Source organism: Schistocerca serialis, chromosome 3 (genome assembly GCF_023864345.2).
Source record: "Schistocerca serialis cubense isolate TAMUIC-IGC-003099 chromosome 3, iqSchSeri2.2, whole genome shotgun sequence".
NCBI classification, from domain to species: domain Eukaryota; kingdom Metazoa; phylum Arthropoda; class Insecta; order Orthoptera; family Acrididae; genus Schistocerca; species Schistocerca serialis.
In genome coordinates this window covers 228,986,647-229,012,543 of record NC_064640.1, presented here as the reverse complement: position 1 = coordinate 229,012,543, position 25,897 = coordinate 228,986,647, and the positions used below count along the sequence as shown (strand labels likewise).

The 25,897-nt window shown below is 41.0% G+C and overlaps 1 protein-coding gene across 6 annotated transcripts in view; it reads left to right on the top strand.

The window, feature by feature from the left end:
* LOC126469964 (glutaryl-CoA dehydrogenase, mitochondrial-like) overlaps positions 1 to 25,897 on the top strand; it is a 925,249-nt gene that overhangs the window by 147,869 nt on the left and 751,483 nt on the right. The window contains exon 10 of one of the 6 annotated variants that reach the window (XM_050097383.1): positions 5,095 to 5,392. The exons of the other annotated variants lie outside the window; for them this stretch is intronic. The gene's annotated coding sequence lies outside the window, so the exon portion shown is untranslated. Of the gene's footprint in view, positions 1 to 5,094; positions 5,393 to 25,897 lie in introns of those variants that run through there. 6 annotated transcript variants of the gene reach the window in all.

Sequence of the window (25,897 nt, the reverse complement as noted above, 5' to 3'; positions counted from 1 at the left end):
ATCAGTCAAGAAGATGTGTAAAAATCTAATTTTTGAGCCAAATAGTTTTTGTGAAATCGAATGATAAGTGTGTCAAAGCAGTGGGAACACCATGTGTCTGCACAGGCTAGCAGTGCAGTGATGACAAAATCATGCACAGCGTGGAATGCGGGGAGGACGTGTCTGCAGCAGCGAAAGGGTTAATGAAGAGACAAAGCACTAGAAATTTCAAAAAATTGCATTCAAACGAATAAAATTCGTGAAGTAAGACACTGCGATATTGTTTTTAAATAAAGAAAATATTAAGCACCGCGCAAGGTTTGAACTCATAACCTTTTGCTTAGTAGCCCAACACCTTAACCATTACGCTAACGCAGCTCATCTTACAATGTAACTACATGAGGAGTCTAACACGTCATGCAAAATACTGACAAACACTGTTGGTATGACTATGAATTACTGAAGCTTCGTCGAAGTACAATAGGAAATAAACACTTACCGCTGTTCTTTATTGCGAAAAAGCGGTTAGTGAGATTGATACAAACACCTTTCCTTGCTATCACCTGAATTAGGAGTCTTATTACTTGTTAGGTTTAATTAATTAATAGAATATGAAGCAATTGGTATAAAGAATGCTTTTTGCAAACTTTCTATAAAAGAAAGTCTGCTATCAAGACATTGATTTTGTTCTTTTACTTTATTTATGACTGAACGTCTCTAAAACTGAAAACACTCATCCGTGCTCTGCACTGCAGTCGAGATCTGGCAACGTCGTTCTCTGTTCATTGGCTGACTGTGTTTTGTGACGTCAGATGCGCAGAACGAACTTAAACACGGCCGCCAACATAAATGACGCGCACTATAGGTGCATGTAGCCATTGAACGGAGAGGTGAGGGGGTGAATGCAACTTCGCAGAGTCACACGGGCTTCTGATTTGTGCACACAGGCTGCCCCATGTAGGCAGCAGTCATGTACGTCTATGTAATTTGAAGAATATTATCATGCATTTCTTGTTTGTGGCTGGTATATTTTGCAGATTATAAAGACAGTGTGAAATGAAATGATTGTCTACAGTTTTTCACAACAAAAACAATCTAGAAACAATAAAGACACACCTGAACACAGTAAAGCCATTGTTTGTACTTCTGACAAGTACGTATTGATGAGGAGTGATTCTGGGACTCTTGATGTGCCAGCACTGACCCGTTTCCTTTACATGTCACTTCAGTTCATAGATAGTTTGCGTATAAAAATAGTAGTAGTAGTAGTAGTAGTAGTAGTAGTAATAATAAAGTCCACCTTACTAAGGTACCAATCTGGCAGTGTCGCTGCAAGTCCTCAGTGGTGCATAAATAATTTAGTCTCAGATCCTGAAATTGTATTAGTTGGTGTTCTCACAGTTCAGGGACGGATGTAACACCATTGATTTAATTTTGATACTCTTCCTTATTTATTCAGATTAAGTTGCACGCAACTGATGATCAGTTCTCACACTTTTTCGTAGTATCAGCAGTTTATAAAAATAATTACATACTGTTTAGAGTGACCTGCAATAAACTTAGCTGTATCAGGCCAACACACAACAAATGGAAAATAATATGGATGGACATAAATGTCATGCATGGGACTGATGACTTCGCTGTTTGTTCCCTCCCGCAAATCAATCAACCAATCAAACAAATGTCATGCAGGCAGATGAGATACACTTTTCAAGTAATTGAAATGTGTATACATATAGCTTGATTAATTGTGGAAATACCTTTGTATTAGCGGTGAAAAGGTGTGGTGCACATTCAGAGAACGTTTCATTATTGGTTCCTTTTCCTTTGAAGATATATGCAGTGGTAAATTTTAAACAGTTGTTTTTTCTGCAAGTGAGTATTTACTGTGGTTTGAAGAAACACCATTATTTTCTGTGCACAAGAGAGGTAAGTATCCATAGAATAACAGTCAGTGACTGCAGCTCCCGCCCCAACAATTGCTAAAATAAAAGTGTCATTGAGTAACGTTGTGGATATGCTACAACCCTGTCTCTCTCCTTTCTCAATGTCTCACTCCTTTCTCAACCACTGCTTCCCTTTCATGCCCTTGGTCTATTATAACTGAGATATCTGTATAAGTTCCATATAATCCTTCACTCCCTTTAGTTTACTCCTGTCACCTTCAGAATGTCAAAGAGTGTGTTCCAGTCAACATTGCCAAAAGCCTTCTCTGAATTTACACAAGCTGTAAACATGGGTTTCCGTTTCCTCAACCTATTTACAAGACCTAAGATAGGTTGTTGGGTCAATATTGCCTCACATGTTCCAATGTTTTCCAAAACCCAAACCTATCTTCTCCGAGGTCAGCTTCTACCAGTTTTTTTTCATTCTTATGTAAATAATTCATGTTAGTATTTTGCAACCATGACTTATTAAACTGATAGTTCAGTAATATTCACACCTGTCTGCACCTGCTTTCTGTGGAATTAGATTTATTATTTGAAGTCTGAGGGTATTTTGCCCGTCTCGTACATCTTGCAAACCAGATGGAAGGGCTTTGTAATGGCTGGTTCTCCCAATGCTATTAGTAGTTATGACAGAATGTTGTCAACTCCTTAGGTCTTTTGGTGCTCTGTCAAATTCTTCTGACAGTGTCATATCTTCCATCTCATCTTCGTCCACGTCTTCTTTGATATCTATAACATTGCCCTCAAGTACATCTCTCATGGACAGACCCTCTATATACTCCTTCTACCTTTCTGTTCTTTGCTTGGTACTGGATTGCTATCTGATCTCTTGATAGCCATACAGCTAGTTTTCTTTTCTTCAAAGGCCTCTTTAATTTTTCTGTAGGTGGTACCTATCTTCCCCCTAGTTATACATGCTTCTATAGACTTACGTTTTTCCTCTATCATTCTGCTTAGCCATTTTGCACTTTTGTGAATTGCATGTTTTAGACATTTGTATTCTCTTTTGGCACTTCATTTGTCGAATTTTTATATTTTCTTCTTTCATGAGTTAAATTTAGTATCTCCTGTGATGTCCAAGGATTTCTGCAGGCCTGGTCTTTTTACCTATTAGATCCTCTGCTGCCTTCACTATTTCATCTCTCAAGCTATCAATTTGTCTTCTACCGTGTTCATTTCCATCGTTCTTGCAATCTATTCTTCTGTTTTATCCACAGTTCATGACCGATAAGTTATGGTCAGAGTCCACAGCTGCTCCGCAAATGTCTTACAGTTTAAAATCTGGTTCCAAAAATCTCTGTCTTGCTGTTATGTAATCATCTGAAACTTCCCTTTATCTCAGGTGTCTTCCATGATTGTTGATTCTTGAGCCAAGTATTGGTGATGATTAAAATATGCTCTGAGCAAAATTTTACCACACAGATTACTTTTTTGTTCCTTTCCCCCAGTCCATATTTTCCTACTATTTTCCCTTCTCTTCCTCTTCCTACTGCTGAATTCCAGTCACCCATCACAATTAAATTTTTCTCTCCCATAAGTGTCTGAATAATTTCTTCTGTCTGATCATACATTGTTTCACCCTCCTCATTATCGGCAGAGCTAGTTCGCATATAAACTTGTACTATTGTTGTGGGTGTTGGCTTTATGCCTATCCTGTGTATAATAATGTGTTCACTGTGCTGCGCATAGTAGCTTACCCACATTGCTATGAGGGTCGCCCAGAAAGTAAAGCCCCATTTTTTTTTTCTCAGCCAAAAACAATGCTACAAATGCAGAATATTCCATATGTATTATTTGAAGTCTCCTGAGAGAGAGAGCGCGTCAAGATTCTGTCGCTTCTGACAGATAGTGTAGCCGCAGGACAGTTTCAAAATGGCATCTGTAGGAGATGCATGTTACAGCAACATGCCATGATTGAATTTCTCACTGCAGAGAAAGAAACTGTGGTGAATATTCACAAATGCTTGTGCACAGTCTATGGAGCATATGCTGTCAACAGAAGTACAGTTAGTTGCTGGGCATGGAGGGTGAGGTCGTCAGAAGGTGATTTGGTGGAGCTCCATTATTTGCAGCAGTGTCTGTCACACCTGACACACCTAGCCTAGCCCCCTTGGACTTCCACTTGTTTGGGCCATTAAAGAATGCCATTCGTGAAGACATTTTGCTGATGAGGAGGTGATTCACACAGTGAAGCATTGGCTCCACCACCAGGACTCGGATTGGTACTGACAGGGCATACACGCCCTTGTTTCGCGCTTGAGGAAGGCCATAGGATGGGACGGAGATTACGTGGAAAAATAGGGTATGTAGATGAAACACAATTCTTTCATGTGTGTAATTCTTGTTATCTTCAATAAAGGATTATTGAAGAAAAAAAATGTGGTGCACTACTTTCTGGGCAACCCTCATATTTTCTTATTCATTATTAGACCTACACCTGCATTATCCCTATTTGATTTTTTATTGATGACAGTGTACTCACCTGACCAGAAGTTCTCTTTATCCTGCTACCAAACTTCACTAATCCCCATCCCATCTAACTTCAACCTAAGCATTTCCTTTTTTTTAAAATTTTATAATCTACCTACCCAGTTGAGGGATCGAACACTGCATGCTCCAATCCGTAGAATGCCAGTTTTGTTTTTCCGAATGATGACATTCTCCTGAATAGTCCCCACCTGGAGATCCAAATGGGAAATTGTTTTGCCTCCGGAATATTTTACGCAAGAGGATCCCATCATCATTTAACTATATGGTAGAGTTGCATGTTCTTGGGAGAAGTAATGGCTATAGTTTCCCCCTTGCTTTCAGCTATTCACAGTACCAGCACAGCAAGACCATATTGTCTGACATTATTGTAACAGATCAGTCAATCATGCAGATTGTTTCCCCTGCAACTACTAAAGAGGCTGCTGCCCCTCTTCTGGAACCACATTTTTATGGAATCTCCACAGTATTAATAATATAATATTGTTTCTTATATGGCAGTTACATTGTCTGGAAGAAAGTTTATTATTTGAAAGTCATATTTATGTTAGAGACACAACTAGGAGGATCAAACTCAATGAAATATCTAATATTTTGAACAAAATTTATTAGTGTCAGTGTACTGCATATAAATGTAAGCAGTTTGGAAACACTCTTGATAAATACTCTTTTATTTTAGGTTGTACCAAAAGTGCCAATTTGTGTCATGAATGGTGAAAGTTTGTGATCGTCCTCCAACATGGAAAAAACTCCAGTGAGAATCCGTACTGTCTCAAAATCAGTGTACAGGTATGCAATACACATGGAGCATAGTATCAGAAGATGCAACACAGACATTTGTGCGCAAGTTTTGGAATAATGAGTGTCCTGTAGCTTTAAGTAATGAACATCTAGTCTGTAACTATGAATCTAATACTGAAGACTGCAGATTATGATATTTTCTGTACACCAAAGTTGCTGCAGTATTGTATGAACTAAAAATGCTTTCATGATGCATTTGTTAATAAATAATTTTTATTTTTACTCAATAAAGTGCAATACCAAAAACATCATATTAAAAATTTTATTCTATATTATTATATGACTCTGTTGAAATGAAAGCCTGAATATTGTCAAAAAGATGCCACGTTTCTGCCAGAGAGCTGGGACCTAGTTTTGTTTTATATTTATCAACATGACACACACACAGTTAATTACATCAATAAGAAATGAAAAGTAACACCAGTAGTTACTTTGTGATTGGTGTAAGAGGTAACAGTCAAAATGCTCACACATGCATGTTGACAATATGGTAATATTGCAATAGTTGCCTGAAAGATATGAAGAGGAGAAAAGGAGTGATTTCTAAATATTTACCTCAGTATTATATGCAGTAATTGTGTACGCCTGTTTTGCTTTCTAGAGAAACAGTCACAGAGAAAAACTGTTCTGGTAAAATGACTACGATACTAAGAGACTTATATTAACATTGAAAGATCACAGGTTCACGTAAGTGTGAGATAAGCCATTGCAAATGTGAAGTGCTGGTAACCAGTATAACAGCCAGAATGTTGCATGCAAACATGCATGCATTGTGTTGTACAGGTGCCGGATGTCACTTTGTGGGGTGGAGTTACACGCCTGTTGCACTTGTTTGGTCAATGCAGGGATGGTTAATGCTGTTTGTGGATGATGCTGTAAATGATGGTTAATGCTGTTTGTGGATGCTGCTGGAGTTCTCATCCGATCATGTCCTATGTGTGCTCAATTGGAGACAGACCTGGTCATTAAGCAGGCCAAGGCAACATTTTGACACTCTGTAGAACATGTTGTGTAATGACAAGGTATGTAGTTGAGTGTTATCCTTTCAGAAAACACCCCCTGCAATGCTGTTCATGAATGGCAGCACAACAGGTCAAATCACCAGACTGATAAACAAATTTGCAGTCAGGATGCATAATATAACAATGAGAGTGCTCCTGCTGTCATACAAAATTGCACCCCAGACCCTAACTTCAGGTGTAGGTCCAGTATGTCTAGCACGCAGGCAGGTTGGCTGCAGACCCTCAACTGACCTCCTCCTAACCAACACATGGCCATCACTGGCACCAAGGCAGAACCAGACCTCCACCATGTCCTCCAATGACCTCTTGCTTAACGGAACTGAAGTCAAAAATGACAGTGATTGGGGTCAGTGGAATGCATGCTACAGGACATCTCGTGTGAAGCTGTCCTTGAAGTAAACGATACGTAACAGTTCGTTGTGTCGCTGTGGTGCCAACTGCTGCTCAAATTGCAGCTGCAGATGCAGTATGATGTGCGAAACATGTTCCCTCTTGGAGGGTGATGTGACCGTCTAGAACCCGGTCTTCATGCGACCTTACATTCTTGTGAGCACCACTACCAACAGACATGCAAAGTGGCTACATTCCTGCCAAGTCTTTCTGCAATATTGCAGAAAGAACATCCAGCTTCTCCTAGCTGTATTACAACCCACGGAATCTCTGTCACGTTCTACATCTACATCTTTCGTCCATACTCCGCAAGCCACCTGACGGTGTGTGGCGGAGGGTACCTTGAGTACCTCTATCGGTTCTCCCTTCTATTCCAGTCTCATATTGTTCGTGGAGAGAAGGATTGTCAGTATGCTTCTGTGTGGGCTCTAATCTCTCTGATTTTATCCTCATGGTCTCTTCGCGAGATATACGTAGGAGGGAGCAATATACTGCTTGACTCTTTGCTGAAGGTATGTTCTCGAAACTTCAACAAAAGCCCGTACCGAGCTACTGAGCGTCTCTCCTGCAGCGTCTTCCACTGGAGTTTATCTATCATCTCCATAACGCTTTCGCGATTACTAAATGATCCTGTAACGAAGTGCGCTGCTCTCCGTTGGATCTTCTCTATCTCTTCTATCAACCCTATCTGGTACGGATCCCACACTGCTGAGCAGTATTCAAGCAGTGGGCGAACAAGCGTACTGTAACCTACTTCCTTTGTTTTCGGATTGCATTTCCTTAGGATTCTTCCAATGAATCTCAGTCTGGCATCTGCTTTACCAACGATCAACTTTATATGATCATTCCATTTTAAATCATTCCTAATGCGTACTCCCAGATAATTTATGGAATTAACTGCTTCCAGTTGCTGACCTGCTATTTTGTAGTTAAATGATAAGGGATCTATCTTTCTATGTATTCACAGCACATTACACTTGTCTACATTGATATTCAATTGCCATTCCCTGCACCATGCGTCAATTCGCTGCAGATCCTCCTGCATTTCAGTACAATTTTCCATTGTTACAACCTCTCGATATACCACAGCATCATCCGCAAACAGCCCCAGTGAACTTCCGATGTCACCCACAAGGTCATTTATGTATATTGTGAAAAGCAACGGTCCTACGACACTCCCCTGCGGCACACCTGAAATCACTCTTACTTCAGAAGACTTCTCTCCATTGAGAATGACATGCTGCGTTCTGTTATCTAGGAACTCTTCAATCCAATCACACAATTGGTCTGATAGTCCATATGCTCTTACTTTGTTCATTAAACGACTGTGGGGAACTGTATCGAACGCCTTGCGGAAGTCAAGAAACACGGCATCTACCTGTGAACCCGTGTTTATGGCCCTCTGAGTCTCATGGACAAATAGTGCGAGCTGGGTTTCACACGACTGTCTTTTTCGAAACCCATGCTGATTCCTACAGAGTAGATTTCTAGTCTCCAGAAAAGTCATTATACTCGAACACAATACGTGTTCCAAAATTCTACAACTGATCGACGTTAGAGATATAGGTCTATAGTTCTGCACATCTGTTCGACGTCCCTTCTTGAAAATGGAAATCAATAATCGATAACTAAAACTTGAAATCTTGCTCTTCTTACTGGCCGATTGCATCAACTTAGATGCGTCTTCTGTGTTCTACTGTGCTGCTTGTAGTGTCTCCGCATACCGCAGCACGCGACAAGGGCTTGCAGACGATAAATGTAACCGTTTCAGAGAGAAAAGCGACCAATGTGACGATCTGGCGTTAGGTCGATTCAATAGTAAATGACGGAAACGGACATTTTCTTAGGTTTTTACTACATATTAACACTTTTCACATTTTCTCATGTTACGTGGCTGCCAGTCCTCGGTTCATGCAAAATCTTAAGGTGCTTGGTCATGTCCTCATAGTGGCACTCCACACATTATATCTAACGTAAATAAACTTGGGTGTTGCAACAAACAGACTCAGTATTTGAGTGAACTGATCACAATTGTTCCAGTTCAGCAGTGGTGCAACAGAAAGTATGATGCAGTGGGAAGTGATTGTGTGTCTTATTGTTATCAGGCACGTGCACATGTTTATGGTAGTGATATATTGCTGGATGTAACCATTTGCCACAAAGCCTTCTTAGCCTTACACAGTATTATAAATTGCCATGTAGAGACTTTAAAGAAACACTTCTCTGAAATCTGTGACTCTCAGATAGATGGTTGAAGTAAATATAAAACCAACTAAAATCAACTGTGTGAGTAAACTAAATACATTTTTTTTCCTTCATGAAATCTATGAGAGGAAGGAAATATCACTATTCTTTAAAGGATACATCAAGAGTGCTTACCTGAAGGGCTAGATGAAGCCAAACTATATGTAATATATGCTGAGTCTAACAAAGAACATACTGGTGGTTCAACAACTTTCCAAGAAATTTTTGATGGAAACTTCAATATTTATTTTTGGATACCCTGAAAAAGACATATACAGTTGTAATTGATTGAAATCATAGGTATCAGTGTCATTACTGATACTACTGACAAAGGACCTGAAGCCTCATTAGCCCAGGACCTACCTTACTTACAAAGATGACTTCCTCTCATAGATTTCATGAAGGAAAAAAAATGGATTTAGTTTATTCACACAGTTGATTTTATTTGGTTTTATATTTACTTCAACCATCTATCTGAGAGCCACAGATTTCAGAGTGTTTCTTTAAAGTCTCTACATGGCAATTTATAATACCGTTTAAGGCTAAGAAGGCTTTGTGGCAAAGTAAAGACAAGATCATATGGTGAGAAGTGCGAAGTTTTATTCAGTCAAAAGAAACTGCTATAAAGAATCCGGAAAACATGAAAAAATTGAGGCAATTATTGTTGATTAAAAAAAGAATCTGCTTACTCTTAATGTAACCACACCTGATGTATACAGTCATCGTCAACTGAATTTCATATCTTTTAATATACACGTATCATCAGACTAAACTTCAGTATTTTACATGTATGATGAAAGTGCCACCTGGAAGAGGACAGATGATGAGAATAATCTCAGCCCCATAGTAAAACACATCATTCTTTTTTCCCAACTCATATGCAAGTCAGAACAAGAATTTCATGGTTATGCATTTTCTGCACTACACAGCTCATGCACAGAAACAACGTACATCTGTAAAAGTAGTTTTTGCTATAAGAGGCCACTGTTGTATGAAAGGTCTTGTCAATGCGAAATCTTACACTGAGACATCCGATGACTGGAGGGATGTCATTAGAAATACCAGAATCAAACCATGACCTTTCACTAACATCATTTGTGCCATAGACATCAAATTTGAAACTTAGACAGACCTTTTATGTGTGTTTTATGTTAAAAAGTGCCTTGTGGCAACACCACCAATTAGAAATTAAAAGTTGACCAAAAGGAGGCAAGATTGGTGCTTCACAAGACAAACTACTTTTAAAACTATTTGAAAGCTGTTTTTGCTGAGAATCAAGGCGCAGAAAACAAGAAAGTGTAACAATCAAAGTGATCTAAACATACTGAGAGAACTTTACAATGGCAAACTGCCCCTTAAACCTGCAAAATTCAAGAATCTACTACATTTAAAACCAATCTTGACCAATCCCAATCCTCAAGAATTCTGTGATTCACTGGTTCCTGCCCTAGGTTTGGACGAGGAGATGAAGATGACATTAAGAATGTTGATGACCTGTCAATTAATTATGCTCCACAACTGGCAGAAACAGTCAAAGTCCTGATGTCTTTTTGTTTTGAAATTAACTGTTCATGTTCCATGTGTTAAATGCAATTTTTTATTTCTGAATATGTAATAAATAATGTATTACAATGCACAATGCTTAAGAAGTTAATTTTTATACCTATTGTTAAGTTACTTATTTGACTTGAAACTTAAGGAACATTATTGTTGTGTGCAGGACTATGAACATTCTTACCTTTACCTCTTCAACAGCTTATCACATTTGAATACTGCTTCTGACATACAAAAATTTACCAAAACTAGAGGTAAATTGGTAAAATTCCTTCCATAAACAAAGGCTTGTCTTATGAAAAATACCAAAGAAACAGAACAGGATACTTGAAGATTTCAGCTTTTTTTTATAGACAATTTTTAATGTTGCCAAAGGTATGATCGCAAACAAAATGTTCTGGCTTCCTGCAAAGCCAATTATATGAGCATGATTAGCCATGATTTTACCACTGAGATGGAGTGCAGCTGTGACTTCTGCATACTGCAACAAATGACACAATGTTTTTGAATCTGTGTAACACTGGCTGTGTGTTCAGTATTGCAGAACAGTACTGTTTGTTCTCGCCAAATTATGTTAACAGAGGTCATAAAATAAGAATAAACCTCAAAGTGCTGCAGCGGCCTCCAAATGGTCTGTTCATCAGGGCACCTGATACTAACTTGACTGTCACTTTAAGCCATGTTGGGCTTACATTTCAGCAAGATAATACCTGCCCGCACATGACAAGAGTTTCTACTGCTCATCTTCATGCTTGGCAAAGGCTACCTTGGCCGACAAGGTGGTCAAATCTCTCCCCAGTTGAGAACATTTGGAGCATTACGGGCAGGGCCCTCTAACCATTTTGGATTGTGACATTCTAATGCACCAATTGGACACAATTTGACACGATATTCTCCAGGAGGACATCCTTCAGCCCTGTCAATCAATGCCAAGCTGAATAACTGCTTGCATAAGTTCCAGAGGTAGACCAATGCATTATTGACTTGCTCAATTTGTGAAGTTCTTGCCGTTGAATAAATCATCCAGTTTATCTAAAATTGCAATAATTTATTTGTCTGTACGTTATATCATGTCTACAAATTTCTGTCCCATTCAGATAATTCTTCAGGGTGGGTCTTTTTTTGTTTTATTGTAGAGTGTATTATTATTATTACTTTAAAGACATTACTATATTTTATTGTTATTAAAATCACAGACATATGTGGCACATTAAAAGTGGCTTATGCAAGATGAGTTTCGGAAGGGAATTGGGGGGGGGGGGGGGGGGGGGAGTGTCTGCAGAGACAGCAAGCCACGCACTTTGCACTTTTTACCCCCCCCCCCCCCCCCCCCCCTCTCCAAGATCAAACCTCAATCTGTGATTGTGCAGAATTGGCAATTGTAAGAGCAGCAGACTGTATTTCTCTGGGAGTATCAGTGATTGCACAGTACAGCTTGAAGATATTACCAAAGAACTTTCTTACCATAAAAACCTTTTCGTGGAAACAGCTCTGACTAAAAGCAAGACCAGCCGCCACGATGGCCGCATGAGTCAATTGGTAACTGTGTGAAGCGATAAGGCCGGTAGGCCACTTTGTGCTGCCCATGCGTGTTTGTGCACCATGTACCTCAAGGTGACCCCTGGTTCTTTTGTCAGTAGGAGGAAAATATTTTCCACATAAACATGATTTTTGACATTTTGAGTACATTGTTATCTGCTCGGGTCGTCACAACGCCGTTTTAGTACCTCGTCAATGCTATAAACACATATAAACTAACAATATAATTACTTCACAGTAAAACCAGTTTTTACATTTCCAGATTTTGCATTTTCCCGTTATGTTCAGTTGGTCCTATCATAGGCCCTATTCTCTCAATTAATAATTTTTTCCTGCAATTAAGAATTTCATATGGATAAATTTCCCTCACTTTACAATTCTGAATCACTACCCCAAACTTCAACATCAGTTTTCAAACTGATTTATGGCGAAACTAAATCGTGTTTGCTCTGACCCACAACATACGATACTATACGGGGCGAAATACCTAAAACTTGCACCACAAATATTGTTGAAATGGAAAGTGCTATTGACGTGCAGTTTTCACAGAATAGGTTGGTAATCAGGGGCTCGTATTGTTAGCCAATGAACAGATTGTAATAGTTCTTAGAGATTGTATTTTTTGTGCAAACATACACTTTTTAAATGGAACAGTGCCTATTGAGATTAAGGATCTAAAAGAAGGGTAAATTAGAATGTCAGTGGTGTTTCTTTTGAAGGATTGTAGTGAGTCGTTTACGAAATATCGTATTTCGAAAAGTTACAATTCTGACTCTTGTACAATGCCAGTGGTAGCACACACTAAAGAACAACACAAGTGCATACACTAGGTATGTGGATTATGACCAGTAATGAGACAACTGGCCATCACAGGCTGTGTTCAAAATGACCACTGGCAGCGGCAATACACACTTCCAGTCTGGTATGTAACTACTTCTGCACACATGCTAGCATTTCAGCGGAGATGTCCAAGCAGGCTGTAGTAATATGTTGTTGCATATCATTGTGTGTAACTGGTATGTCCTTTTAGATAGCGTCTTTCAGCTTTCCCCACAGAAAAAAGTCTACAGGCATCAAATCCGGGGAATGGGCCGGCCAAGGCACAAGTCCTCTACGTCCAACCCAGTGACCTGGAAACAATTTGTGAAGACATGCTGTAGTACTTCGTGCACTATGGGTTGGACTGTCATCACATGGTACCACAGGTTCCTTCTAGTCTGCAGTGGAATATCTTCTATCATCCGTGGGACATGGTCTGTTAGGAGGCTGCAACACTTATGTGCTTTCAGTGTTCCATCTATGAAAATCGAGCCAATGTGCTCATGGTTCATTATCCCACACCACACGTTTACGTTCCACCTGACGAAGCTAGTGGGGATTGTCAATAGACCAGTAGTGCAAGTTTCGTCAGTTTACCTTTCCATGATTGGTAACTTTGGGTTCATCACTAAACAAGATACTGATACATCTGGAGTATCCTGTCTTAATGCCCCTGTACAGAAGTTGACACGATTCTCATCATCGTTTCCGCGCACCTCTTGAGAGAACCTATATCAAGGGAGAGTGCGTAGGACACTTGCTTGACTCTTGCCACTTCCTCGCGCGATTGAGTGGTAGCCAACGTGCGGATCAACCGCAACAGCAGCAAGAACATTAATTTCCCCCTCTTCTGTCATCACCTGTTTCTTTCTGTTACATTGTCTAGTGGTTATACTACACTACTGGCCATTAAGATTGCTACACCAAGAAGAAATACAGATGATAAACGGGTATTCATTGGGCAAATATATTATACTAGAACTAAGATGTGATTACATTTTCACTCAATTTGGGTGCATAGATCCTGAGAAATCAGTACCCAAAACAACCGCCTCTGGCCGTAATAACGGCCGTGATACGCCTGGGCATTGAGTGAAACAGAGCTTGAATGGCATGTACAGGTACAGCTGCCCGTGCAGCTTCAACACGATACCACAGTTCATCAAGAGTAGTGACTGGCGTATTGTGATGAGCCATTTGCTCGGTCACCATTGACCAGACGTTTTCAGTTGGTGAGAGATCTGGAAAATGCGCTGGCCAGGGCAGCAGTCGAACATTTTCTGTATCCAGAAAGGCCCGTACAGGACCTGCAACATGCGGTCGTGCATTATCCTACTGAAATGTAGGGTTTCGCAGGGATCGAATGGCGGGTAGAGCCACGGGTCGTAAGACATCTGAAATGTAACGTCCACTGTTCAAAGTGCCGTCAATGTGAACAACAGGTGACCGAGACGTGTAACCAATGACACCCCATACCGTTACGCCGGGTCATACGCCAGTATGGCGATGACGAATACACGCTTCCAATGTGCGTTCACCGCGATGTCGCCAAACACGGATGCGACCATCATGATGCTGTAAACAGAACCTGGATTCATCTGAAAAAATGACGTTTTACCATTCGTGTACCCAGGTTCGTCGTGGAGTACACCATCGCAGGCGCTCCTGTCTGTGATGCAGCGTCAAGGGTAACCGCAGCCATGGTCTCCGATCTGGTAGTCCATGCTGCTGCAAACGTCGTCGAACTGTTCGTGCAGATGGTTGTTGCCTAGCAAACTTCCCCATCTGTTGATTCAGGGATCGAGACGTGGCTGCACGATCCGTTACAGCCATGCGGATAAGATGCCTGTCATTTCGACTGCTAGTGATATGAGGCCGTTAGGATCCAGCACGGCGTTCCATAATACCCTCTTGAACCCACTGATTCCATATTCTGCTAACAGTCATTGGATCTGGACCAACGCGAGCAGCAATGTCGCGATACGATAAACCGCAGGCTACAATCCGACCTTTATCAAAGTCGGAAACGTGATGGTAAGCATTTCTCCTCCTTACACAAGGCATCACAACAGCTTTTCACCAGACAACGCCGCTCATCTGCTGTTTGTGTATGAGAAATCGGTTGAAAACGTTCATCATGTCAACACGTTGTATGTGTCGCCACCGGCGCCAACCTTGTGTCAATGCTCTGAAAAGCTAATCATTTGCATGTCACAGCATCTTCTTCCTGTCGGTTAAATTTCGCGTCTGTGGCACGTCATCTTCGTGGTGTAGCAATTTTAATGGCCAGTAGTGTACAACTTCCACGTAACTGGTTGAAGAGGTTGATAAATAATTCCAGAGATGATTCTTGCCGCATACACTGTACAAGAACGAACTGCATTCATCCCACACTCCCCATACACCATGAGCATGGCGGCTTTTTCTGCATTGGTAAATACCATCGTCCACTCACACTTGGATTGACACACACTGACTGACTAGCAAGTCGCAGTGCATTCAAGGAAAGCACAAGTACACTGTAAGGAAACATAACGACATCATACCTAGCAACTATGCAAGCTGAATGGCACAACCAAGTATCAGTGCGGGAATTTTTCAAAATACGATATCTCGTTAAGCGACTCGCACTAGAATCTTGCAACAAACACCACTGACATCCTAGTTTACCCTACTTTTAATATGTTAATGTCCACAGGCATTGTCCCACCTAAAAAAGCCTATGCTTGCACAAAAAATACTCTTTCGAGTTATTATTAAGACCTGTTTATTGGCTAACAATACGAACCTCCTATTACCAACCCATTATGTGAGAACAGCGCATCAGTAGCACTTTCCATTTCCGCAATATTTGCGGTACAGGTTTTAGGTGATCACCCTTTATACGAGTAGCCCAGTTGCAAAAGCATCGAAAATTGAGTTAGAGGCACTTTCTTGTACAGGTTTTCACGTACTATGGAATAATGTATCGATCAGGCTTCAAAAACGGTCCTAAGTATTTTAAAATGTGCGAAAATCGCGTACGGGTGCAAAGGCGGCTATGTTTTCTACACATTAGGTTGCAAAAGCGGCCAAATCCTATTCGGTTACATAAGAGGCAGTTTTAATGGGATAATGGCCGCCGACAAAGGGTGCGGTTGGTGACCCGGGCGTATTATCTTGTCACACGTAAAACTTTTAAAAAGTTCCGATTTTTAGCTACATGTGACTAAAATGTTTGCCGGCCGGAGTGGCCGGGCGGTTTTAGGCGCTTCAGTCAGGCACCGCGCGACCGCTACGGCCGCAGGTTCGAATATTGCCTCAGGCATGGATGTGTGTGATGTCCTTAGATTAGTTGCCTTTCGCGGGCAAGGGCTCTACCATCTGAGCTACCGAAGCACGACTCACGCCCGGTACCCACAGCCTTACTTCTGCCAGTACCTCGTCTCCTACCTTCCAAACTTTACAGAAGCTCTCCTGCGAACCCTGCAGAACTAGCACTCCTGAAAGAAAGGATATTGCGGAGACACGGCTTAGCCACAGCCTGGGGGATGTTTCCAGAACGAGATTTTCACTCTGCAGCGGAGTGTGCGCTGATATGAAACTTCCTGGCAGATTAAAACTGTGTGCCCGACCGAGGCTCGAACTCGGGACCTTTGCCTTTCGCGGGCAAGGGCTCTACCATCTGAGCTACTGAAGCACGACTGACGTCCGGTACTCACAGCCTTACTTCTGCCAGCGAAAGGCAAAGGTCCCGAGTTCGAGTCTCGGTCGGGCACACAGTTTTAATCTGCCAGGAAGTTTCATATCAGCGCACACTCCGCTGCAGAGTGAAAAATCTCATTATAGATTCTCATATGTTTTTGCTTCCATTGCTATAAGTGCGAAAAGGCATTGTTATACGATAAAAATACCTACCAGCACACTCGGTCCACTGTGTATTTTAAAACGACTTTGTAGGCAGTTTCATTGTAGCACAGTTCGAAATGGACAGGGATAATGAAGAGGAAATTTCTACTATTGTAGTACATTTCGACGAACCCGACGACAATTGACCTGATATTAGCGTTAAAGATGAGCGAGGAGATGCCACGAGAAACTCTGCTTCTAGAAAGATAAGACGGAATGTAAACCAATGGAAACGAATCGTCGAGAAAAGAAAGAGGTAAGAAAGACCACCGCTTAGAGTAATATTCAAATATTCGTTACAATTTTAATATTGTTGAAATTAATGCCCTGGCAACATTACCTAACCTTTTCTGGAACACATTTCTTGTAAATTCAACGTATTTGGAAATAGAAACACCGAACTTCTGATTGCATTGAACTAAAACTACTATCAGTTGGTTTGCAGTTTCATTTTTCATTTACCTGTAGGTACCAACCGAAAGGGTTTCAACACATGTCAAACTGTAAACATTCTGCTGGAAAGCTGAAATGTAAAGAACTAACTATGCAGGACGTAAGACGGACCTATCAAAACTTTTACGAACAAAATAACCAAGAATGGCAGAACAATTACATTCGACAGCATGTCACTGTGTCATCTCCTCGAACATCTAAGATTCTAAGCCTACAGCAGACAAAGTATCAAGAAAGCAACTAATTACGGAGTTTGTGCTCCCAAAAAAGTGAAGGAGTTTCTATAAACATCAGGGTTTGCAGAGCGGCTTTCATGGGATTTTGCAGATAAAAAAATGAGACTCAACAAAATTTGTCAGAGTATAATGAACAATTCCTCACCTGCAACCGCTGAAAGAAAAGGATGTGACAGAAGAACGAAGCTGTGCGAAGATATGAAAAATGCAGTTGTCAGACACATTGAACAATTGAAGCCGATCGAAAATCACTATTCTAGAGGGAAAATGCTACATCGCCAATGTTTGTCCAGTGAATTAAATGTAAAAATAATATTGGAAATGTTCTGTGACAAATATCCTGGTCTGGACGTAAAGTATGACTACTACCGGACAATATTCTGCAATAATTTAAATATTGGCTTCGGAGCACTTTCTATTGACACATGCTCTACATGCTCGTCCTTACAAAGCATGATTTACTTGGAAAATCGGCCAATGGAAAAGAAAAATTTGGAACATCTGCTTACAGCTCACAAAGTTCGGAACGATGTTTTTTATGAAAGGCTGAAGGACGACATCGAAGGTCAACTAATTTTAAGTTACGACTACTAGAAAAATTTAGTCCTTCCAAAAGTCCCAGTTCAGGCGGCTTATTATTCCAGACAGATGTACTTATATAATTTCACGGTTTGCCGAGGTTCCTCTACGAGCAGTCAGACGAAAGACAATGTGACCTCGTATGTTTGGATGGGGAACTAATTTGTAAAGGGTCGAATCAGATTGCTTCACCTCTTCATCATTAATTGATTAACTCCAATTTGCATGGTGTCACCAAATTACACCTCTTTTCGGATGGATGCGGCGGGCAAAACAAGAATACAACAGTGATTGGGATGTTGATGTACTGGTTCCTGTACGCTGCTCCAGTACACGTAGAGAGCGTTGAAGTTTGGTTCACGATCGTCGGTTATTATTTTATACACCCTGATAGAGTTTTTGGAAACATGGAGAGAAAATTTTCAAAATTGAGTGTAATCGAAAACCTTGCAGTATACGTCGGCATAATGGAAAAATTCGGCACAGTGGTGCATTTGGGGTTGGACGAGTGCAAAGTGAGAGACTGGAGGAAGATCGCCACTGACGTCATCAAAGCTCCTGAATCCTGGCACTTCCAGTTTCAAAAGTCGAAGATAATTATCATCACGAAGGCAACAAACAGAAAATTATGTCTTGTGCAAGGAGAAGCATTCTTCAATTCTTAAAAGAGGCAAACGTATCACGAAAGAAATTATTCCTGAGATTCCAAAAGGCGTCCCATTGAAAAAAGCTAAAATTACAGACGTCGAGCGGCTCTTAAAACTACACTGGGGAGAGACATGGCCCGAGGAGGAAAAGTTAAAATTCTACACTGATGTTTTTGAGCAGCAGCAGATCATGGAAACAGACGAATGTCAAAAGGACGAGGACGAATGACTTAATTTTGAGCTCTTACATGACGATTCCCCGAACTTAGCTTAAGCGCTGTACACTTCATTTTACCTTGTGATCGTTTCTTTGCAGTATTTCATTTTTCCAAGATTTGTTTCCAAAGATTTCTCATTTTCATGACAGGTGTTAAGACTGAATTCAGTGATTAAATCTGTGTGATGTTAATATTGTACCTTGTAGTAGTTCGTGTTTAGTCCTTTTTTTTTTGTAAAGGCTTCAATCTTTTTAAATATCTAAAATAAAACAGTATTTCAGCACTTTGTTCGTTTAATTTTCTTCCTTTCGCATTATTTTAGTAAACTACTGTAGTCTACCATTCATACCGGCATAGCCAGATAAACACCGGAATTAATATTTCGGCCGGTCTTGCAACCGACTGCATTCCATCATGGCCGCCGATGGTGGTGCAGAAGCAGCTAACTGGCCCATTCGGTTGCAAAACGGGGTAAGTACAAATTTTTACATAAAAATACTAATAAGGGGTTAATGTAGGAATATAGAGACATTTATGATGTGGTCGCTATGATTCTCTCTTTTTTTTATTTAGATATTAACTACCGTTGTAGTACTGCTGTGAGAGCAGGGCTACGTTTTTTTTTTTTTTTTTGCTTTTCCCAAAAATCTTTTAAAACTGACTTAGCCGCTTTTGCAACTGGGATACTCATATATGTATTATCCGTTCATCATAAGAATAAAAGTGATGAAACATAGTGTGGTGTCACCGCCAGACACCACACTTGCTAGGTGGTAGCCTTTTAAATCGGCCGCGGTCCGCTAGTATACGTCGGACCCGCGTGTCGCCACTGTCAGTGATTGCAGACCGAGCGCCGCCACACGGCAGGTCTAGAGACACGTCTTAGCACTCGTCCCAGTTGTACAGCCGACTTTGCAAGGAAAGGTTCACTGACAAATACGCTCTCATTTGCCGAGACGATAGTTAGCATAGCCTTCAGCTACATTTGCTACGACCTAGCAAGGCGCCATAGCTTTGATAATTTATTATATGAAGCATGTATCATCAAGAGCGATGTTCTACAATTATGGATTAAAGTTAAGTATTCCCGAAGCTACGTACTTTTCTTTATAGCATTCATTACGTATCCTGTTTCAGACCTCACGCCAGCCTGCGTGAGTTTAAGCGCGTGCCTTTCGGCTTCCTGTCATTGTGTCTAGGCTGTCTTGTCTAGACACAACACATAGCACTATGTTTTCTTTCGCGTATGCTGGAATCTCTTTGGACTTCCGTTTCACGTGGGACTGCAGCCAAGCTGTCTCGAGTACTGTCAAGTGCGATAATGAGGGTACTTTTGTGCTGTGCATTACGAGCACATCGACTTACCGGTCAGGTGGTACAGTTAACCTGCAGTGACGTACTCAGGTGCAGTTCACACGTAAAAAGGGACGAGCAGAGAAGCAATACAGCTTCGAATGTCATTTAATTTTAAGTAGAATGAAATAATACACTGCAAATCTCACACTATACGTTCCTTAGACGACTAGACGAAAACCGCAACAGGTTATCCTCTTTCAGCTAACGTACTGTTGTAATTAAAAACAAGAATGATGAAAATTCCTGACTTAGCCACAGGGCAATTTTTCTGCATAAGTTGTGTGTAACGTCAGAGAGTATTGAAGGATTTCACCGTATAGTTAAATATTGAAGCCACTGAAGGTATTACTTACAGTCAGTCGTCTGGTAATCTCTCAGCATTTCAGTTCTGGAAGTGTCACCTGCTGCGTTGACAACGAGCCTATCAACAACAGAATCCACGAAGCCAACCAGGCGCAGCATTTTCTCTACTTTTATGACGAGCCCTTCTATATCCCGCAAGCGTTCGGCAGTGACGCGAAAAAGCTGCGTGCGTTAGTTCCAGTACGTCTGACAGCTTAGTCTTGTTACTTCTCGGGCCAAATCCCGCAACTTGGCCCCAGATCAGTCCTGTTGGGTTCATATTGTAATGGTACAGTAGCAAATGTAAAAATTCAGCATCTGTATGATTTGCTCGATGCTGTGAAAATAATTGTCTTTTATGTTTCTACGATACTTATTTACCTGCAATACGTGTAACGACATTCCTCTCAACACGGCGGGGTCAGGGATTTTCTCTGCCTCGTGATGACTGGGTGTTGTGTGATGTCCTTAGGTTAGTTAGGTTTAAGTAGTTCTAAGTTCTAGCGGACTGATGACCATAGATGTTAAGTCCCATAGTGCTCAGAGCCATTTGAACCATTACTCTCAACAGCGAGTAGTTCGCCTTCCGTAATGTTCGCACATGCATTGACAATGCGCTGACGCATGTTGTCAGGCGTTGTCGGCGGATCACGACAGCAAATATCCTGCAACTTTCTCCACATAAGAAATCCGGGGACGTCAGATCCGGTGAACGTGCAGGCCATGGTATGGTGATTAGACGCCCAATCCACCTGTCATGAAATATGCTATTCAATACCGCTTCAACCGCACGCGAGCTGTGTGCCGGACATCCATCATATTGGAAGTACATCGCCATTCTGTCATGCAGTGAAACATCTTGTAGTAACATCCTTAGAACATTACGTAGGAAATCAGCATACATTGCACCATTTAGATTGCCATCGATAAAATGGGGGCCAATTATCCTTCCCCCATAATGCTTCACTATACATTAACCCGCCAAGGTCGCTGATGTTCCACTTATCGCAGCCATTGTGGATTTTCCGTTGCCCAATAGTGCATATTATGTCGGTTTACGTTACCGCTGTTGGTGAATGACGCTTCGTCGCTAAATAGAACGCGTGCGAAAAATCTGTCATCGTCCCGTAATTTCTCTTGTGCCCAGTGGGAGAACTGTACACGACGTTCAAAGTCGTAACCATGGAATTCCTGGTGCGTAGAAATATGGTACGAGTGCAGTTGATGTTGATGTAGCATTCTCAACACCGACGTTTTTGAGATTCCCGATTCTCGCGCAATTTGTCTGCTACTGATGCGCGGATTAGCCGCGACAGCAGCTAAAACACCTACTTTGGCATCATCATTTGTTGCAGGTCGTGGTTGACGTTTCACATGTGGCTGAACACTTCCTGTTTCCTCAAATAACGTAACTATCCGGCGAACGGTTCGGACACTTGGATGATGTCGTCCAGGATATCGAGCAGCATACATAGCACACGCCAGTTGGGCATTTTGATCACAATAGCCAGCCATACATCAACACGATATCGACCTTTTCCGCAATCGGTAAACGGTCCATTTTAACACGGGTAATGTAACCCGAAGCAAATACCGACCGCACTGGCGGAATGTTACGTGATACCACGTACTTATACGTTTGTGACTATTACAGCGCCATCTATCACAAAGCGAAAAAAGTGGTCCAACTAAAACATTCGTATTTATTTACGTGCTACACGAATATGTAATAAAAATGGGGGTTCCTATTAAAAAAAACGCAGTTGATATCCGTTAGACCTATGACAGCGGCATCTAGCGGGCCAACCATAGCGCCATCTGGTTTCCCCCTTCAAGCTAGACGAGTTTCGTTCTTTGTGGTTTTTTCGTTTGATGCTTATTTCGTGAGATATTTGGCCCGGTCACTATCAATGGACCACTCTGTATATATTTCTGAACTAAACTGGCAAAAATGTAATTGTGAACATATCAAAAACTATAAATTTAAGAGTATTTCATTCTAATCTGAATTTCGTATCTTTTAATTGGCTTAGCAACTCTTAATTGACAAAATAGGTTTTCATGTTAACAGTGATATATATGTGTAGAAGTAAGAAGAAGGATGTGAATGCTACACATTCCAAGGAATTAAAATCCTGTTGGTCTACGACAAAGCACATTTTAGAATTTCTTCGAAGTTGTTAATAATAAAAACTGCTTAAAATAGCAGTTTTTGAAGTTTTTTCCATACGCTCTCAGGGGAAGGAACCCTGGATTTTCTTTCTTTTCTAGGAAACCGCTCTCACCAACGAAATTTCATTAATCTGCCACTGCCTGACTTAACTGTAAACTGCAATAAATCTTTAGAAACAGAATTTGAATTTTATTTTCCCTCTTAAAGACAAATCATGTAATGCACAGAACAGTATGCAAGAAACAATTGATTTAATGCCAGCACAATTAGTCTGTACTAATTTTGTAACATTCTCTTTCGTGATTTCTTCTGCGCCCTTAGTTTTGTTTGACATGACGTTAACAATTTTTTTTGAGTTTTCAGCTGCACGTTTATGCCATTTGGAACTGATATGCACTTTTTGCAGATGCGTGAAACTTTTTGATAACTGCCATGCGTTATACGTGGCCGGAAGGACACAACTTTAACTGAGCTAGAATAAACCAACCATGGGTATAATGACAGGCAGCCGTACCGAAAAAATCTAGTTATGCTGTCTACATCATTCCTGAAATTATAATTTCGTCAGGTGACAATGGATTCAATATAACGTTATACTTCAGGGAATCATCAACCTTTTCTTTCAACATTATTTCTGACGTCGGAAATATTGACCAGGAGACTACTATCCCGTCCATCAAAGTACTTGAAGCCAGTAGAAGTACTAGCTATGTCTGTATTTCCTTCATAAGTGCAATAACTGGAATTTTTAATAGAGATATCTGAGTCTGGCTCGCTCTTGTCTTTTGATATTTCGTCGCAGGTAATATAATTTTCGATTCCCTCACGCTCATTTTCGGCTTTTATTCGTTTATGAGGTACAAAAACTTACGAATATTGGTCATTTTTTCACTGTATTCACTATGCTTTTACGCCTCATAATGTTCTAAATAAACCACATTCATGCATCACTGCTCACTTTCAACTATGGTAAACGTTGAGTAATAACACTGCTGACAACACTCTTGCGCCGTTCCAATCAGCTGAGTTCCCCCCATCCACTTCAGCAATCGCATTAAGTGATATGTTCACCGAATACACAACGGGGATAGGGAACGACTGCAGTTATAGAGAGCTATGATTCTTTCAGTGATCAGTACATCAAAACAAACACACTAAAGGAGGGGTCATATATTATTTTTATTTCTAGGTGAAATGGCATGTAAATCTGAAATATTGCGGAGGAGGAGGAGATTAGTGTTTGATGTCCCGTCGACAGCGAGGTCATTAGAGATTAGATTAGATTAGATTAGTTTTTCGTTCCATAGATCCATGCTGAGGAGATCCTCGTGGATGTGGAACATGTCAATTTTTTTTTTTTTTTGCTGAAATAACAATACTAATAGTATGAATATACACAATACATCATTTGTTTCTATTAAAAAATTCGTCAATGGAGTAGACGGAGTTGGCCACTAGTAAGTCTTTCAGGCTCCTTTTAAACTGTTCTTTATTTGTAACTAAATTTTTTATGTTTGCTGGCAAATTATTGAAGATAAGTGTTCCTGAGTAGTGGACCCCTTTTTGAACTAAAGTAAGTGCTTTTAAGTCTTTGTGAAGACGGAGCACGAACTCGTGTTACGGCAAGATGGGGAAGGAAATCGGCCTTGACCTTCCAAAGGAACCATCCCGGCATTTACTTGAAGTGATTTAAGAAAGGGCGGAAAATCTAAATCAGGATGGCCGGACGCAGGCTTGAACCGTCATCCACCTGAATGCAAATCCAGTGTGTTAACCACTGCGCCACCTCGCTCGGTGTGAAGTATTGCGTGCGTGACTTTTGTTCAAATGGCTCTGAGCACTATGGGACTTAACTTCTGAGTGACTTTTGTGACCTACTGATACCTAAGTATCTAAGTTGAGTATGTGCTTACTGAAAGATATTCGCTAAAGAAAATAGCACTTCCTTCTTTCGATTCATATTTTTTTATTAGATGTATTTACACTGGTAGCATCTAATTTGGACGAAAAAACGACGAGCGAAGCATTCAACTATTACCACCGTTATACCTTAGCAAAAGATCTTCCTGAGAATCAGACAAAATTCCGAACCTACGAAAAACCGCGAAGCAGGCCGAATCCTTCCATACAGTCACTTATTGAGCAGTCTCGTAGGGCAATAGAAGTCAGCAAAAAGAAAGCTCAAGTTTTAAAATTCTCGTTTAAGAAATCAGTCACGAAGGAAGCTCGTACAAACATACCGTCTTTTGACCGTCACACATACTCCAATATGGGGGTATAGAAATAGGCATCCCTGGCGTTGAGAAGCAGCTGGAAGTGTTGAAAACCAATAACCACCAGGTCCGATGGAGCCCCAATTCGATTTTACAAAGAGTACTCCACGGCAATTTCCCCTTACTTAGCTTGCATTTATCGCTAATGTGTCGCCCAGCGCAAAGTCCCAAACGACTGGAAGAAACCACAGATGCTTCCTGTATATAAGGAGGGCAAAAGAACAGACCTGCAAAAAAGTTACAGACCAATATCCTTAACCTCGGTCTGCTGCAGTACTATTGAACATAGTCTCAATTCGAATATAATAAATTTTCTTGAGACGGAAAAGCTTCTGGCCACAAACCAGCACGGATTTCGAAAGTATCACTTGTGGGAAACTCAGTTCATGATATCCTGCGAAGCATGAATGAAGGGCAACAGGCAGATCCCATATTCCCAGATTTCCGGAAAGCGTTTGACACGATGCCCCATAGCAGACGGTTGGCGAAGGTACGGGCTTACAGAATAGGTTCCCAGATACGTGGGTGGCTCGAAGACTTCTTAACTAACAGAATCCAGTACATTGTCCTCGACGGCGAGTGTTCATCAGAGACAACTGTATCAACAAGAGTCTCCCAGGGAAGTGTGATAATACGACCGGGGTGCCCGAGCGGTTCTAGGCGCTACAGTCTGGAACCGCGCGACCGCTACGGTTGCAGGTTCGAATCCTGCATCGGGCATGGGTGTTTGTGATGTCCTTAGGTTAGTTAGGTTTAAGTAGTTCTAAGTTCTAGGGGACTGATGACCACAGATGTTAAGTCCCATAGTGCTCAGAGCCATTTGAACCATTTTGAACCTTAAATGCTTCATTGAATACTCTTCGACCTACTCTCTTCAGTGCATGAGTATACCACACACGAATGTCTATGAGGTTAAATAAACATAATGTTACGTACACTGAGCTGACA